The sequence below is a fragment of the Lepidochelys kempii genome, chromosome 5 (genome assembly GCF_965140265.1).
Source record: "Lepidochelys kempii isolate rLepKem1 chromosome 5, rLepKem1.hap2, whole genome shotgun sequence".
In the NCBI taxonomy this organism is placed as follows: domain Eukaryota; kingdom Metazoa; phylum Chordata; order Testudines; family Cheloniidae; genus Lepidochelys; species Lepidochelys kempii.
In genome coordinates, this window is record NC_133260.1 from 48,722,136 (window position 1) to 48,737,556 (window position 15,421).

General features: G+C 40.1%; 1 protein-coding gene across 5 annotated transcripts in view; it reads left to right on the forward strand.

The window, feature by feature from the left end:
- Nucleotides 1-341: 341 nt before the first annotated feature.
- FAM169A (family with sequence similarity 169 member A) overlaps nucleotides 342-15,421 on the forward strand; it is a 66,834-nt gene continuing 51,754 nt past the window's right edge. For 2 of the 5 annotated variants that reach the window (XM_073344249.1, XM_073344248.1), the window contains exon 1: nucleotides 664-855. The gene's annotated coding sequence lies outside the window, so the exon portion shown is untranslated. Of the gene's footprint in view, nucleotides 457-663; nucleotides 856-917; nucleotides 1,138-15,421 lie in introns of those variants that run through there. The other 3 variants (XM_073344252.1, XM_073344251.1, XM_073344250.1) reach the window with 3 other exon arrangements.

A 15,421-nucleotide genomic window follows, 5' to 3' on the forward strand; every position in this document is an offset into this window, starting at 1 on the left:
TAATATGTATCTTCATAAAACATTACTGCATTCAGCAGTAAGAGGGGTGACCACTTGCCCCTTATTTTAAGGGATGGCCCCAACTAGCTGTTTACCATCCAACCTCCCACCTATGTCAATTTAGAATGCGTCTTATCTGCAATATCTATGCAAAGGCTTGCATCGTGCTACAACCGTTTAGTTTTGTACCATGAATCAACCATCAGCAGGGCTGTCCCTGACAATAAGCTTTGTCCTGCTTTTCTCTGTGGCTGCTCTTTATTTCCCTGAAACGCAGGCGCTCACGCGGACAGTAAGGGCATCGCACGCCATCCGCGAGAGTGTACTCAACTGGGAGTATTTGCATGTCTTATTGCAGGATCCTGCGGTGTCTTTTGGAGAGAAAAAAAAAAACAACTGAGCACGGATAAGTCTGTTAGACCAGTATTGTCGTTCACCAGCCCTGCCCCATGCTCGGTAAAGAAGGGAGGCTCAGCCCCGCTTGCCTCGGTGCTGCTGTGCGAAGGCGGCTTGCTTTAGTCCCGAAGTCTCGCTGTTTTGCGCCCGCCTTTGCGGGCGGGGAGAGAGGCGGCGGCTGCACTGGGTACCCCGCGCGCCGGGGAGCCGAGGGTGGGCGATGCTCGCGGCGTTGCACAGCCAGTGCGTCAGAGGGGAGGGGAGGGGAAGGGAGCCGGAGCGGGGGGGCGGCCGGGGCGAGCTGCTCAGGCGCCGGGCAGCGGCGCTGAGGGAGGCAGAAGGTGAGACGCGGGACGCTGCTGGGGAAGCCGGGCGCTGCAGCCTCCATTCATTCCCCGACCCGCGCGCCCAGTCCCGCCGCCGCCGCCGCCGCGCTCCCAGCGGCAAGGGCCGGCCGAGGTGAGTGAGCCGCGACTGCGGGGGAGGGGGGGCTCGCGCTAACCTGGCTGCCGCGGTGGCCTCCCAGCCTCCTCCCCCGTCATCCGGGCCTGGCGCGGAGGGTTGAGCCGCGAGGCGGCCGCCCGGCCTCCTCTGCGGCCGGCCTGCAGCCGGGGGCGCCGCTAGCCCGGGGGCGGCGCGTCTCGTCTCCCTGCCAGGCAGGTGGGGGCAAGGCGCTGGCCGGGGCACGGGGGAGGCTGCGCTGCTGGTCTTCCCGTCCCCTAGGCTGGGCCGTCGCACCAGGTGTGTGCCGGCCTCCCTGCCCCCCAAGGGCTCTCGGCCCTGCTCTTTGGCCTGTTCCTCCTCTGGCTCGGCCACCCCCTCCTGGGCTGCCGCCGCCTCACGGAAATCCGGGGGACGGGGGCACGGGGTGCTGCTGCGTGGAGCCCTCTCCCCAGCTGCATGTGAATTAAAGGGTTAGGGTTCGGCAAAGGCAGCGGTTTCAAGGTGTACTAGTAAAAATCAATGGAGGTCACTTTTGGATAGGTGGGAATAAACAAGGGCGACTGTAAAGGCCTTAGTCAAACACAGCAAAATCCTTCATTGTAAAGAGGGCTATACAACCTGCCTTAAAACCCTCTCCGTCCCCTTCCCCCGTCCACTGGAAACTTCCTAACCTAGATGAGGGAGGTGTGCTAGGTTTGTCAGCTGCTGCACTACGGCTTGTTACTTTTGCACAGGACTTGGATCCACCCTAACACCTGGGGGTGGATGTTGCATACTGTTAAAGTTTTATGTAAGTTTATCTTTGCTCCAAGGAAATGGCCACATCTCTAGCCCAAACTATTTGATGCAGCCAGGCGGTTTTTGTGAAGGGTATATATTGTACAATGGACCTTTGAGGGATGTGTTTTGTTTGCCCCGCAGCAAAATGTTTTACTTTGTCATGAGCCATCATTGATAAAGCGAAGAGAGGTCTTGGCTAGAACTTATGCTGGTCTGGCCTTATTGTCCTCTTGTAGAGGACCAAATCAGCTTGAGGAAAAGTGGCATGACTCCATGGAAGCCAGATTTAGAGCAATGGCTTTTACCAACCTTAAAGGAAATCTCAGGTGTAATGTACATTATACTTATTTTTAATTACTATATCTGAAGAGTAAAGTGCTCAATAAAACCAGTCTTTAAAAATAACACCAAATAGGAAACTGCCATTTTGGAAGTCTTATGAGCTTTGATTCCTTTCCCTCCTTAGCCATGTGCACACTGAAAAAAATGAGTCAACTGTGGGAGGTAGTATTATCTAGTTGATACTGCTTGTTCTTTCTGTTTTTGTGTCCAACTTTTTTTTCCCCTTCTCTTACCTACTGCCAGTAAACACAGGTGTTCCCTTTGGTATATTATACATCACTGTTTACTGAAGTGTGGTATATCTATTCCAGTTTTTAATTGGTGTATTTGTCATGGTAGGATGATCAGCGTAATGAAATCAGTGTTGCTCCACTGAATGATTGGTAAAGGGTTACTGGAGATCACTGTAGTCTGTACCTCTTCCCCCCCCCCCCAACCTTGTAATACAGAAACTGAGTACATTGTCAGTTTGTTATTCCAAGCCTTGACTGTACCAACGCTTTTTTCTGGGTTGCTTCATCAGCTTCTGTATAATTTTAAACTTTCAGTTAAAATAATTTCTGGTTTATTAATTTAATGGTTACAACAAAAACTTCGTGAATGTGAATTTATCCATTATCTCAATTAGTTGGAAACAGTATGTCTGAAAGAGGTGTAAACTCTTCAGTTAATCTCAAATTGTGTTAACTCTGAAGCCTAATGATAGCTATTTGTTTGAACAATAGTTATTTTATTGCTGATCATTTTTGTAGAAACCTCCTGATACTTTGGAACTGTGGGCATTACTTGTGTTTAATATTACGTTTTCCCCCAATGTGACCCTACCTAGTCTCCATTGTTTAGGGAAGCAAAAGTACCAAAGTCACTTAGTTACATAGGGAGCCCATATGTATCTGACAGAATAGTGAGAAGTTTTCAAAATGCACATTCTCCACTTAATCCCCTCAATCTCTCCAATAGTCAAATGTGGTTCAAAGGTTGCCTTCAGAGCACTTGTTAACGACTTCTACACAGAGAAGTTCTCCTTTGAAAAGTATATAAAAAGTATATGAGCAGTTTACCCATTAATCTGCTTCAAGTGTGTATTGAGTCGTATCTGCTATCTTTTTACTCCTGTTAGCACTCTAAAGAATATACAACTCAGAAAGAGTAAGCTTGAGTCTCTTCTTGCTTGTTTGTCAACAGAATTGATTATTCAGTTTCATTTGTGCAAGCTAATGTAAGGTAAGGTTGCACAGGTATTTCTGAGGGCAGAATTTAGGGTGCAGAATTTTTATTACTAGTGAGCTGCAAATTGGAAAGAACCTTCTTGAGTATACCAGGCTGGCACTTAGTTATGTATGTATATATATATATAGAGAGAGAGAGAGAGAGAGAGACTATAACTGATCTGGAATCATTGAGAGACAAGTATGGAGTCTCATGATGACACTTTTACAGAGTAATTCTTCAGAGTACAACCACGCTTTATTTGTATCACTTCTTAAATGTAATAGGGTTTGGTGTAATAGGAGTGTCTACTTTATACAAAGCTGTGGTGATCACTCACAGGTATTACTGACTATAGTGGCAAGTATTTTAAAATATTAATAGTTTTGGATCTAAAATGAAACAGACTTTAACTTTACTGTATTTTGAGCTCCTTTGCTTTTATATATTTTGAAAAGCTTGGTAATTTGACTATATGCGTGCCCCGTTCCTTCACCCTGGCATAGAAAAGTGCTTTCTTCCCTTCCCCCAAAGTTGTAACCTAGTCATCAAATCTTATCAGTCAGTAAATTCCAAAAAGTATTAGTCATCCTGTTGTGGTCTGTGAAATGTAAAATTTGGGGCAGATAATAGCTTGTGTGCTTTTAATAATGTGAGGTACATACTCATCTCTGGAACTTTTTATTATCCGTGCATGGCCCTTGGTGTGTTCACATTGTAACATTGAGTTGGTAATAAAGTTGTTTGTAAATTAAGAAAACAAAAACCAAACTCTTGCTCTGAGGAATGTCATTATGGGTATAAGCCATTCTCAGTGCAGAGGGACTGGATAACTTCTCCCCCCTTGCACCCTTTTAAAAACTACTGAAGTGGAAGGCACAAAAGGATAGTTATGCCTGGGTAACTATTGTCCGGCATCGTTGCGGTTTTGTTTGTGCATACTAACTTTTTTTTTTTAAATGACAGAATACACCCAACACTTACTTAGTGACTACAAATAATAAAGTTAACATTTTGTTGTATTCGGAGCTCTCAAACTGAGAGTCAGTTTCAACAAGAGAGATTTTAAATATCTCCCTGGAATGTATTCCCTCAGTCTTTTCAAAAGTAAGAGACTTTCAAGGCTGCCTTAAATTTTTTCCAGAATTAGCGAGAACAGACAGGACTAACTTATTTTTTTCTGTATTTTGAAAATAATTGGGAATTTTATTTTTTATAAATAAAAATTGAACCCCTTGTGCTATGAGTCTAGTGAGTGGACTTTATAGTGAACTGTCATTTAGTATTCTACGTCTTTGCTTGTACTACCAAATAGTGTAGTTTTATCTGTCTCCTTTATGGCTGCTATGTAGTTTTAATAGTAAAATGAGACTTTAATAAGAGGTTCATATTGTAGTAACATGGGACCAGGTCTTCCAATTGCATCCATGTGGGCAGACCCCTGTGCTTGCATGGCTACAATTGCCAGCTCTGGGTAAGGATGAACAGAACTTGACACTGCTGTTGATATTTGCTAGCTTTCATGAAGTCAAATAAAATAAAGGTGACAGATATGCTTCATTAACATGTTTTATCAAGTTTCTTTAATCCTGTGCAATCATTGGGGGGGGGAATTTACATAACTAGGAAGGGTGGAAACTTCATCAAATCAGTAGCTCCTGGAGCAATGCTAGAAGAATGTGTCTTATTTGAAAACTTCACATAGATGTGATTATTTACCATTATAACTTCAGGGGCCGGTATCGAATGCTGTACTAACCATAGTTAGTTTATACTTTTGTACACAGGCTGTCACATGTGCAGGTGTTTTATTAGTACATTCTGATGTGTTACTAGAAGACAAATCAGTTGTCTGGCTCTTTGTAATTCTACACACACTCAGCAAGGGAGTTTAGAGGATAAACGCTTTCTAGTGAATGGCAGTTATCAAAGCTTTGGTGGAAATTAACCAATAAACTTACTCTTCTATTGGAACTTGGGTGATTTCTAAATTGATTAAAAAAAAAACTTCATCAGAGAGCCTCAAGTGCGTATTAGTTGTTCATCACAGCAGCAGCGTAACAACTGCTGTATTGCAGCATTGCCAGCCCAAAGGAGGGCTCAAAAATTCTGAGATTGGCTTAGAAATCACGAAATTCCAAAAATACAGGATTTTTTTTTTTTTGGCGTTATGGTATTGGCATTTTAGGGTTCATGATATCCAGCTTCTCTCTGAAGGCTTAAGGGCTAGAAACTTTTAACTTTTTTAATGAAAACAAAGATTCTCTGGTTAAAAATCTGATTCCACAAACTGGAGCTTTAATAAAAATACCAAATAATCACAAGACTGGAGAGAAAATCATGAGAGTTGGTAACGCTGATATTGGAACAGACTGATAGTCCGTGTACTACAGTATCTTGTTTTGAGCAGTGGTGTATGCAGCATGCTTCAGCTGCTTAAAGCCATCCCCCAAGTGCAAATGAGCAGCTGTAGCCTTGCAGGGAAGGGGGTGTCAGCTTTGCTCTAACTTAAACCGTTCAATCATTTTTGAATGTCTGACGATACTTTGTAGCTTGAGAGCCCATCTTCACCCTGGAATAGGACCAGGAGAGGTTAAACAATTATGAAATGTCGGAGTAGCTTAAATTAGTGATACAAAACACAGGCTTGGGAAAGAGAGCATCGGACACCCACAAAGGAGTGTGGGACTCTAGGAGAGTTCCAGAATGAATAATGAAGAGAAAGTTGGGATATAGTAGGGAGAGGTTTGTACATGAATTCCTTTCACCTACCAAACAAACAGATTATCACCAGTCTTGTCTAGAGTTTTTGTTTGTGTTGTAACATGTTAAATGGTTGTCAGTTAATAAGTGTTAACTAACATTTTTGTAAACACTAGTGTAGACACTTCATGAGTGTTTGTTCCTGCTCATGTTTCACTTCTACCTTTCTTACATTATGTGATCCTTGAAACAAAAGGACAACAATACAATACAGCATTAAAGGTGCAAATGTTCAATAGAACCTCAGAGTTATGAATACCTCGGGAATGGAGGTTGTCCGTAACTCTGAACAAAACGTTATGGTTGTTCTTCAAAAGTTTACAACTGAACATTGACTTAATAGGGCTTTACTATGCAGAAGAAAAATGCTGCTTTTAAGCATCTTAATTTAAATGAAACAAGCATAGAAACAGTTTCTTTACCTTGTCAAATTTTTTTAAACTTTTCCTTTATTTTCTTAGTAGTTTACATTTAACACAGTACTGTACTGTATTTGCTTTTTTAAATGTTTTTTTTTGGTCTCTGCTGCTGTCTGATTGCATACTTCTGGTTCCAAATGAAGGATGTGGTTGATACATCAGCTTGTAACTTTGAGGATCTACTGTATCATTGGTGTTCAGTAGGGGCATTATAAATTCTTCTGTAGTATTCTATATCCTCTGCTTAAGCCTAACATCTTATTTGCTTCCAGCCTATTGCTATAAAGTATTTGTCTTTTAACTGATCCCAGTGATACTATAACCTGAAACTACTCCTGTCAGAATGGTCTGGGACCACCTCTGCTCTGCTGGCAGTGGTTTCCTCGTCATGTTTATTCTCTCTGCCTAAGTGCAATGTATTTCATGCCACTGATTGCACAGTCCTCTTTGAACGCAATAGCTGGTGTCTCTGGCTTCCTTCTCATATGTCTTTCCTTTTATCTTTTAAACTACCTTCTCTTTCTTTGCTACCCAGTTACGTAGGCTTGCTTAAATTCTTCTGGAGTTCCTGATCCTCCCTACTTTTGATTAATCTAAATAGTTGTGTTGCTAGCAAATTTTGCCATCTTGTTTTAAATGGATCTCATCATCATCGTATCTGAGTGCCATGCAATTCATCTTGTTTTTTTGATCATTAATAAATACATTGGACACCATCAGTCCTGATCCCTGGGGAACACCAATATTTTCAATGTGTACAAATGATAACTTTCTATATCAGCAAATTCTTACTATAGATAACAGAATCAGATAACTTTCAGATTCAGTTCTCTCTTTAACACAATATTTTACCTACCTGTCAACCTATAGGAGTGACTATAATAATAATGTCGCAGGTATTTGTCTAGTACTGTTCTGAAGAGTGCCATACTTCAGCTACAGTATGTTTCAAATTCTTATTATTCTTAATGTGATACTTAGAATGAGTATTGAACTAGAGTTTTAGGAATGCTAACTCAATTGGATTATGTTCTTAAAATAAAATCTTTAGCCATTCAAGTTCTTGAGCCACATTTATCTCTTTATTAATGAGAATATAAATTATTGACACCATATACAAATAATCCATTGAAACCAATGGCTAGCAATAATGATGAGTCATAGGTAAATGTTCGTTAACATAAATTATTAACCTTATGTGACGCTTATATTGATAGGGTGTTTTAATTTATATGCTTGAATATTTTTAGATAATACTGCACTTATGCACTGTCTTCTAAGTGAGGCACATTTTAGGATAATTTAGTTAACTAACAATAACGAAGACTAAGATTTTGTCATGGGTATTTTTAGTAAAAATAACTGACAAGACGCAGACAACAAGCAATAAATCATGGAAGCCTGAGCACCACCATGCACAGCATGAAGACGAAGAAGTCATCGAGATCTGTTAAAGTCACGGAATCCGTGACAAATCGTATCCTTAAAATAATAGTATAGACAGCAAACACCTACTGATGCTGCTACAGTCTAGACTGGCTGTGTCAAGGTTCCTTCTCCACTCTGAACTCTAGGGTACAGATGTGGGGACCTGCATGAAAGACCCCCTAAGCTTATTCTTACCAGTTTAGGTTAAAAACTTCCCCAAGGTACAAACTTTGCCTTGTCCTTGAACCCTATGCTGCCACCACCAAGCGTGTTAAACAAAGAACAGGGAAAGAGCCCACTTGGAGATGTCTTCCACCAAAATATCCCCCCAAGCCCTATACCCCCTTTCCTGAGGAAGGCTTGATAAGAATCCTTACCAATTTGTACAGGTGAACACAGACCCAAACGCTTGGATCTTAAGAACAATGAAAAATCAATCAGGTTCTTAAAAGAAGAATTTTAATTAAAGAAAAGGTAAAAGAATCACCTCTGTAAAATCAGGATGGCAAATACCTTACAGGGTAATCAGATTCAAAGCATAGAGAATCCCTCTAGGCAAAACCTTAAGTTACAAAAGGACACAAAAACAGGAATATACATTCCATTCAGCACAACTTATTTTACCAGCCATTAAACAAAAGGAAATCTAACGCATTTCTAGCTAGATTACTTACTAACTAACAGAAGTTCTGAGACTGCATTCCTGATCTGTTCCTGGGAAAAGCATCACCCAGACAGACGAACCCCTTTGTTTCCCCCTCCCTCTTATCTTCTCATTGGTCATTTTGGTCAGGTGCCAGCGAGGTTGTCTTAGCTTCTTAACCCTTTACAGGTGAAAGGGTTTTGCCTCTGGCCAGGAGGAATTTTATAGCACTGTATATAGAAAGGTGGTTAACCTTCCCTTTATTTTTATGACCGGCTGTATTCTCTGTTTCAGCCTCTGCAGCTGTTTCCTGCTTCAGGGGATACTCTGGGTTAATGTGAAGAGTGGCACTGCATAGTTGTTCTGCAGGATGTGTGGCAACTTTGTGTTGAAACTTAGCACATATGAAAATGAAGCTGTCAGATTAGTTGTTTTGCAGTGATTACCTTTCCCTCACTTACCCTGCTTGATTACAAACCTACCACAAATTTGAACTGCAAACTATATATATATATATATATATATATATATATTTTAAAGCGCAACTTTTAAAAGCAGCAGTTTCCAAACTGGTATGTAGTGCTACTTTGGTATTTCTATCACAATAGGGAAACATCTGGAATCTCCAAGCATTGATGGTTCCTGCTAGTTGTAGTCAAGTCAGGGATTCTTATAGGGACTCTTAAGCACTCAAGATCACCTTTACTTAAAAACAAATGAAAAAAACAAATCCTGTTAGCCCCTTGTGTACTGCTTTATGGCTTTGTCAGATGTTGCAATGGCAAAAACAGAGAAGATAGAACCAAATTGCGAAGCGATCTGGACAGTAGGGGCTGCAAACAATGAGGAAGAAGAAACAAATCACACAGATACAGGATATAGGGATATGACCAAACCCATCACATTGCTCCATCTGTAACAGAGAGACTATAGTTATCTCCTTTTCTCATTGACTTTTGTTGTTTATTATTTGTATTATGGAGCACCAAGGAGCACTAGTCATGGCCTAGGACTCCATTGTGCAAGGTGCTATACTGTCACAGAACAAAAAAAAGTTCCTGCCCCAAGGAGCTTACAAGAGATAACATATGGTTACAGACCAATGGGGAAATACAAGGAAATAATGAGCAAGTCTACACTGTAATTAAACACCCATGGCTGGTCTGTCAGCTGACTCAGGCTTGCAGGACTTGGGCTTGTGGAGCTCTGAGACCCGGTGGGGGGAGGTCCTGAGTCCGAATGTCTACACTGTAATTAAACAGCCCTGCAGCCCTCCCCCTGCAAGCTCGAATTAGCTGACACAAGCCATTTATGGGTGTTTAATTGCTGTTTAGACATACCCAAAGAGACCACATTGGTCAGCATTGATAGGCAACTATCAACTTAACTGTTGTCATGTTTTCTGGAGACGTCACAGCAAAGGAGAGTTTTGAGGAGGGATTTGCAGGTAGATAATGGGGTAATTTTCTGGCTATTTATGAGGCACTCGTATCAAGTCTGAGGAGCACCATGGGAGAAAGCATAAAGGCGCTTGACTGAAAATTTAAAAAATGGGTTGTGGAGGCCAGCATAACGGGCCATTTGGAGGTGGGAATCAATGTTTTGCTAGCAAATGAGAGATGGTACGTGGGGTGGGGATAGGTTGTGAAGCAAGTGAAGACTAGCAGATTGTTCGATGTGATAGAGAAGGGAGAGCCAGTAGAGGACTTAGAGAGGTGGTGACATGGCTAAGCAACAGGCTAGGAAAACGATCTTTGCAGCAGCATTCTGAGTGAACATGAGTGGGGCAAGAAGACTGCATTTGTCGAGGCCAGAGAAAAGAATGTTGCGGTAATCAAGATGATGAGAGCGTGGGTAAGGGGTTTTTTGTGTGTTGATGGATAAGAAAGGTTGCATCTTAGAGATGTTATATAAAAAGAATCTGCCAGATTTATATGTAGCCCATATGTGAGGACCTGGAGAGAGGTCTGAGTTGAAGATGATGCACAGATTATGGGCCTGTGTGACAGGAAGGATGGTAGTGTTGAAGCTAACACAGAGAGCTTGTGGTGTGTGTGTGGATTAACTAAGAGCTGTTTTAGCCCATGTTGAGTTTGAGCTGATGGCTAGATGTTGATGGGTTGGTGTCTGAGAAACCAGCTGAGATTTTAGTTTGGACAGAAAGAGATAAGAAGAGGACCAAGGACAGAGCCCTGTGAAAGCCTAGACAGTTGGAGGAGAGGTGAGGAGGATCCTCCAAAGGACATGCTAAAGGAGAAGTTATACAGAATAGGATGGAGTCACAGAAGCCAAGGAAGGAGAAGATTTCAAGAAGAGGAGCAATGTCACCAGTGTCGGGCAGCTGACAGGTCAAGAAAGATAAAGATGGAGTACTGCTTCTGAGATTTGGCTAAAAAGAAGTCATTATAGACTTTGGTGAGAGTGGTTTCAGAGCAGGGCAAATGGTGGAAGCTGGATTAGAGAGGGTCTAGGATGGAATTGGAGGGGAGGAAGTTCAGACAGCTATTGTACACCATGCATTTAATGGGCTTAGAGATGAAAGGGAGAAGGGGCAGTGGTTGGAGAGGCAAGTGGGGACAAGTGTGGGGTTTTTTTAAGATGGCAGAGACTAAAGCATGCTTGAATTGAGAAGGGAAAGAGCCAGAAGAGAGAGAGAGGTTAAGAAAAAGAATAAGGGGATGAGTGGATGCAAGGCAAGGCAGATCAGGAGAACATTACAGGAAGAATACAGACTATGAAGTAAAATCCCTTTTGCTCCAGTTAGTCATAGCTCTCTGTCATTTAGATGTGAAATATTAGCAAAGACGTACTACGTGTTAGATTGTTTTTGTGAAATACTGCATTAACTGGTAGCTTGAGCGACAGAGATGGAAGATGGCTGAAATAATTTTCAGATTGATGAACTCTTCATTTAGATTTAATTATTAACTGTGCCTACTTCAAAGGCTCTCAAACACAGATTTTTAATCAATTAATTTAGAAGACTTCCTGGCCCATTCTCATTATAGAAAGCTGCCCTGGAGGTTAATTGGCAAAAATTGTATAGAATGGAGACTACTGTTTAAGAAACCTGGTGATTTTCTTGTTACAACAGGAATACATGGGACAGAACATGTAAATTCAAGACAGCACATAAATATTGTCTACCTGAATCATCACTAAGGAAACTTAGCCTCTTATTCAGCAAGATACTTAATCACATGCCTAACTTTGATCACTTGAATAACTTCAGTGGGGTTACAGGTTTAAAATTAGGCACACATACTAAAATACTTTGTTTAATTGGGGCCTTAAAGTGCAATTACAGAACGTGCTTCTCTTAACTGAACTCTACCACATCTGCGTTTATAACAATTAATTGTGGTCCCAAACATGCTCCCATTGAGGTCGTTGATTTTTGTCATTGACTTCGATAGGAGCAATATTGAACCCTAATATTAGTCAGTATTGATAAAGCACTTAAAAGATGTAAAGAGCTGTATAAGTAGTGTTCTTACATATTCAATAATGTATTTGTTTGTCTCCAGGGGTTGTTTTTTCTCAGGCTGTGAATCCAGGGTAGGAGAAATTCCCAATTATGTTAATAGAAAAAGTAATATATAAATTGTTATACTAACAACATGAAGGTGTTTTTAACATCCAGTTCTATTTTTAATGACTATCAGTTAAAAAATATTTGGCAGTGGTGACTATATGTCATTGAGTAATAATCACATGGTAAAAGTGGGCATCTTCTTGGGGTATTAAATGGTGGTGATCTTCCATCTTAATACTAAAAATGAACCTTTTAATCCTTTCTCAGAGCTAGACTTCTGATTCAGAACAATGTAGTTTAATGTAGATATTCATATTTCTGTTGTGATTTAGAATGAAAAAAATTTGTGATGTAGTATTTTACAAGCTGATGACTTTCTCTTGCAGAATCCAGTGTTTACATTCACACTTAAAAAAAAAAAAAGACACAATTTGAGCTCAATTCTTTAGGCCTTGCACGAGCAAAATTCTAACTGATCTCCACTGAAGTTCTGCTTATGTGAGGATTGTTGAGATCGAATCCTTTATCTACATAAGGATTCCATGTCCATGTGGTGCAAGAATGTTAACATTAATGATTGTCAAATTAGTGTAGTACTGGCAAGGGCAAAAAAAAAAAAAAGTATGGTGATTTCTGTTTTTCAAATCAGCAGCTCGGATTTGTTTCTCTGGTACTCACCCGGAACATTGTAAGAAGCTTGAAACAGATTACAAATAATGTGGTTGGTGCATTAATCTAAAGGATTTGGTGGATGTTGACAGTGTTTTCTAGACAAGAGATTTTATTCTCTCTCATCAGCATAGTGCTGGATGTATTAAGAACCAGAGAAGTTACTTGTCTTCATGTGGACTCTTATCTTAAAGAGAGTGATAAAGTACAGGTCTCAGTTAATTTCACTATGTTATCATGAAGGGATTATGAAGAAAATTCTGTAGTCAAGGTAGGTTTGTGTTTTTTTTAAAAATAGGAATACAATTAAACCTGCCTCAAAGAATCATTACATTTCAACTTACTAATAGAGATGACCTTTATCTATTCTGAGGATTAACAAAACCTCAGGGGTACTTTTGGGGAACTTCTTGTTCAGTTCAGACTTGAGGTGATCTTTGATGGAGGTTTCATTGTGTATATTCTTGTTTGGTTTGATATCCTGTTTTAAGGCTTTTTCTCTTTTAGTTTTTAATCTCCAAATTCACAAGTTACATAAACCTGTGGTCCCATGTTTGTAGTCTTTTAGTAGTTGTATGTGAGAAAAGCACCACTAATATAGTATGGAGAATGTGCAAGACAAGGAGTCAGGAGACCTAATTGTATTTTGGGCTTTGCCACAGATCCCCTTTGTAGTCTTGGTAAAGTCCTGGGGATATTGAGGCTAAATTCATTAATATTAGAAGAGTGTTTTGAGATCCTCTGATAAAAGGCATTATAGAAATGAAAAGTATTATTCATTTATCAGTTTCTTTTGAATCCATTGTTTTCATTTTGTTCAAATGTTTAACATTTTCACAGCTTTGTTGTTTCCATTTGTTTGGGGCCTTTAAAAATGCTTTGTAATGCAAGCTAGCTGTTCACTTTCTGCTGTGTTACATAGGAAGAGATGATCAAATTTTAATGTTGAAAGGAGTTAGTGATAAACAAGGATTAAATAATCCAAAATCTTAAAAACAAAACAAAACAAAAACAACCCCAAACAACAACAAAAACACAACCCTAACTGGATTTTGCATAAATCCTTTTTATAAATATGATGCTTTGCTCGTCTATCTAATTTTGTGAAGCTTCTGCTTGGATTTGTATACAGTACATTTCAAAATCAATGTTACAGGGGTTTTTTTTGGTTCTTATTTTAAGTTTGTGTAGCGTACTGAGAGATTTGTCAAGGAAGTGCAAATGCTAAACATGGTAGTGAAAATAGCTAAAAAGAGTTGTATTTATGTCAGGGGTTCTCAAACTGGGAATTGGGACCCCTCAGGGGGTCACGAGGTTATTACATGGGGGGGTGCGACCTGTCAGCCTCCACCCCGAACCCGGCTTTTCCTCCAGCGTTTATGATGGTGTTAAATATATAAAAATGTGTTTTTAATTTATAAGGAGGAGTCACACTCAGAGGCTTGCTATGTGAAAGGGGTCACTAGTACAAAAGTTTGAGAACGACTGATTTATGTGTTGTAGGTTTTTTGAACAGAAACTCATCTGAATTGGTTAGGAGTCCTACAGCTATTCTGAAATGTTGATATTGTGTAAAAATGAATAAACTCCATTATTATCTGAAATGTGGAATTTTTGCTCACTTTAGTGATGTGATGTGGTTCATAATAATTTGAAATACAGTAAGGAATGTGCAAAACAAGTATTTTTGAATGAATTTTTAAAAACCAAATATTTAGTTCTTAAAATTTGGGGATTTTCCAGCCTTGTCTTATGTTCATCTCTTAAGCCCCTGCAATTATCAAGAAATGCAGGTATGTACGCTAGTCAGTAGAAAGAGCTATGTTTGTGTGGTTTCTGGGGGAGTGAGGAGGAGGGGGTTAAAAGACCTGCTGATGCCTTGATGTGCAGCCTCACTGGGCTGCACTACATGACATATATTTTGAGCAGAGAGTGGTAACTGTACCAGTTGTTTTTTTACTCTAAAGTTTTTTGGTAGGTTTTTTATAATATTACAAGCTAGTGATGTATTTAAATACTTAAGTACTTATATGGCCTCATTACCAGAGTCTCACAATCTAATGAATTTATCCTCACAATACTTCTGCAAGATAGGGATTGTCCCCATTTTACAGAGAGGGGAACTGAGGCACACAGAAATTAAGTAACTTGCCCAGGGTCACTCAGGAAGTCTGTGGTGGAGCAGGGAACTGAACCTGGGTCTCTTGAGTCCAACGTTAGTACCCTGACCACTAGACTGCCCTTCCCCTCATATTCCTAACAAGGACCCATAAAAATAATTTTAAGCACTATACAATTGTGACACACAGAGTATGTAACAATATAACATTTTTTTAGATTTAAACTATTTGTCCTTCATTTTTTTGTGCAGGGCACTCTGTAGTCGAGGGTTTATACTGCACGTGAATGAAAGCTGAATTTGCTGAGTGCATGTTAAGCATCAGATTTTGGGGGATTTTTTTTTTAAATCAGCATAGGTTGGTGTGGCTTTTCAGGGGAAATAATATCTGCTCCTGGCAAGCAGGGGCTAGGAAGGGGAAAGTTTGATGGAAACCTAACAAATATCATCTGGTCAGTCAGTGTGAATCTTTGTGATGATTTTATGCACGCGCACACACATGTTCGTGGACAGGAATACAGGATGGAGGTTATGATGCTTTTCAAAAATAAGACTGAGAATATGCATCTCAGTTAATATTCAGATTCACAACTTGAATGGATTTTCAACCTTGTCTGCATTAGTATTTTTTTAAATAAATGAAGGTTTTGTGTCTGGGAATTAGAATATGATGG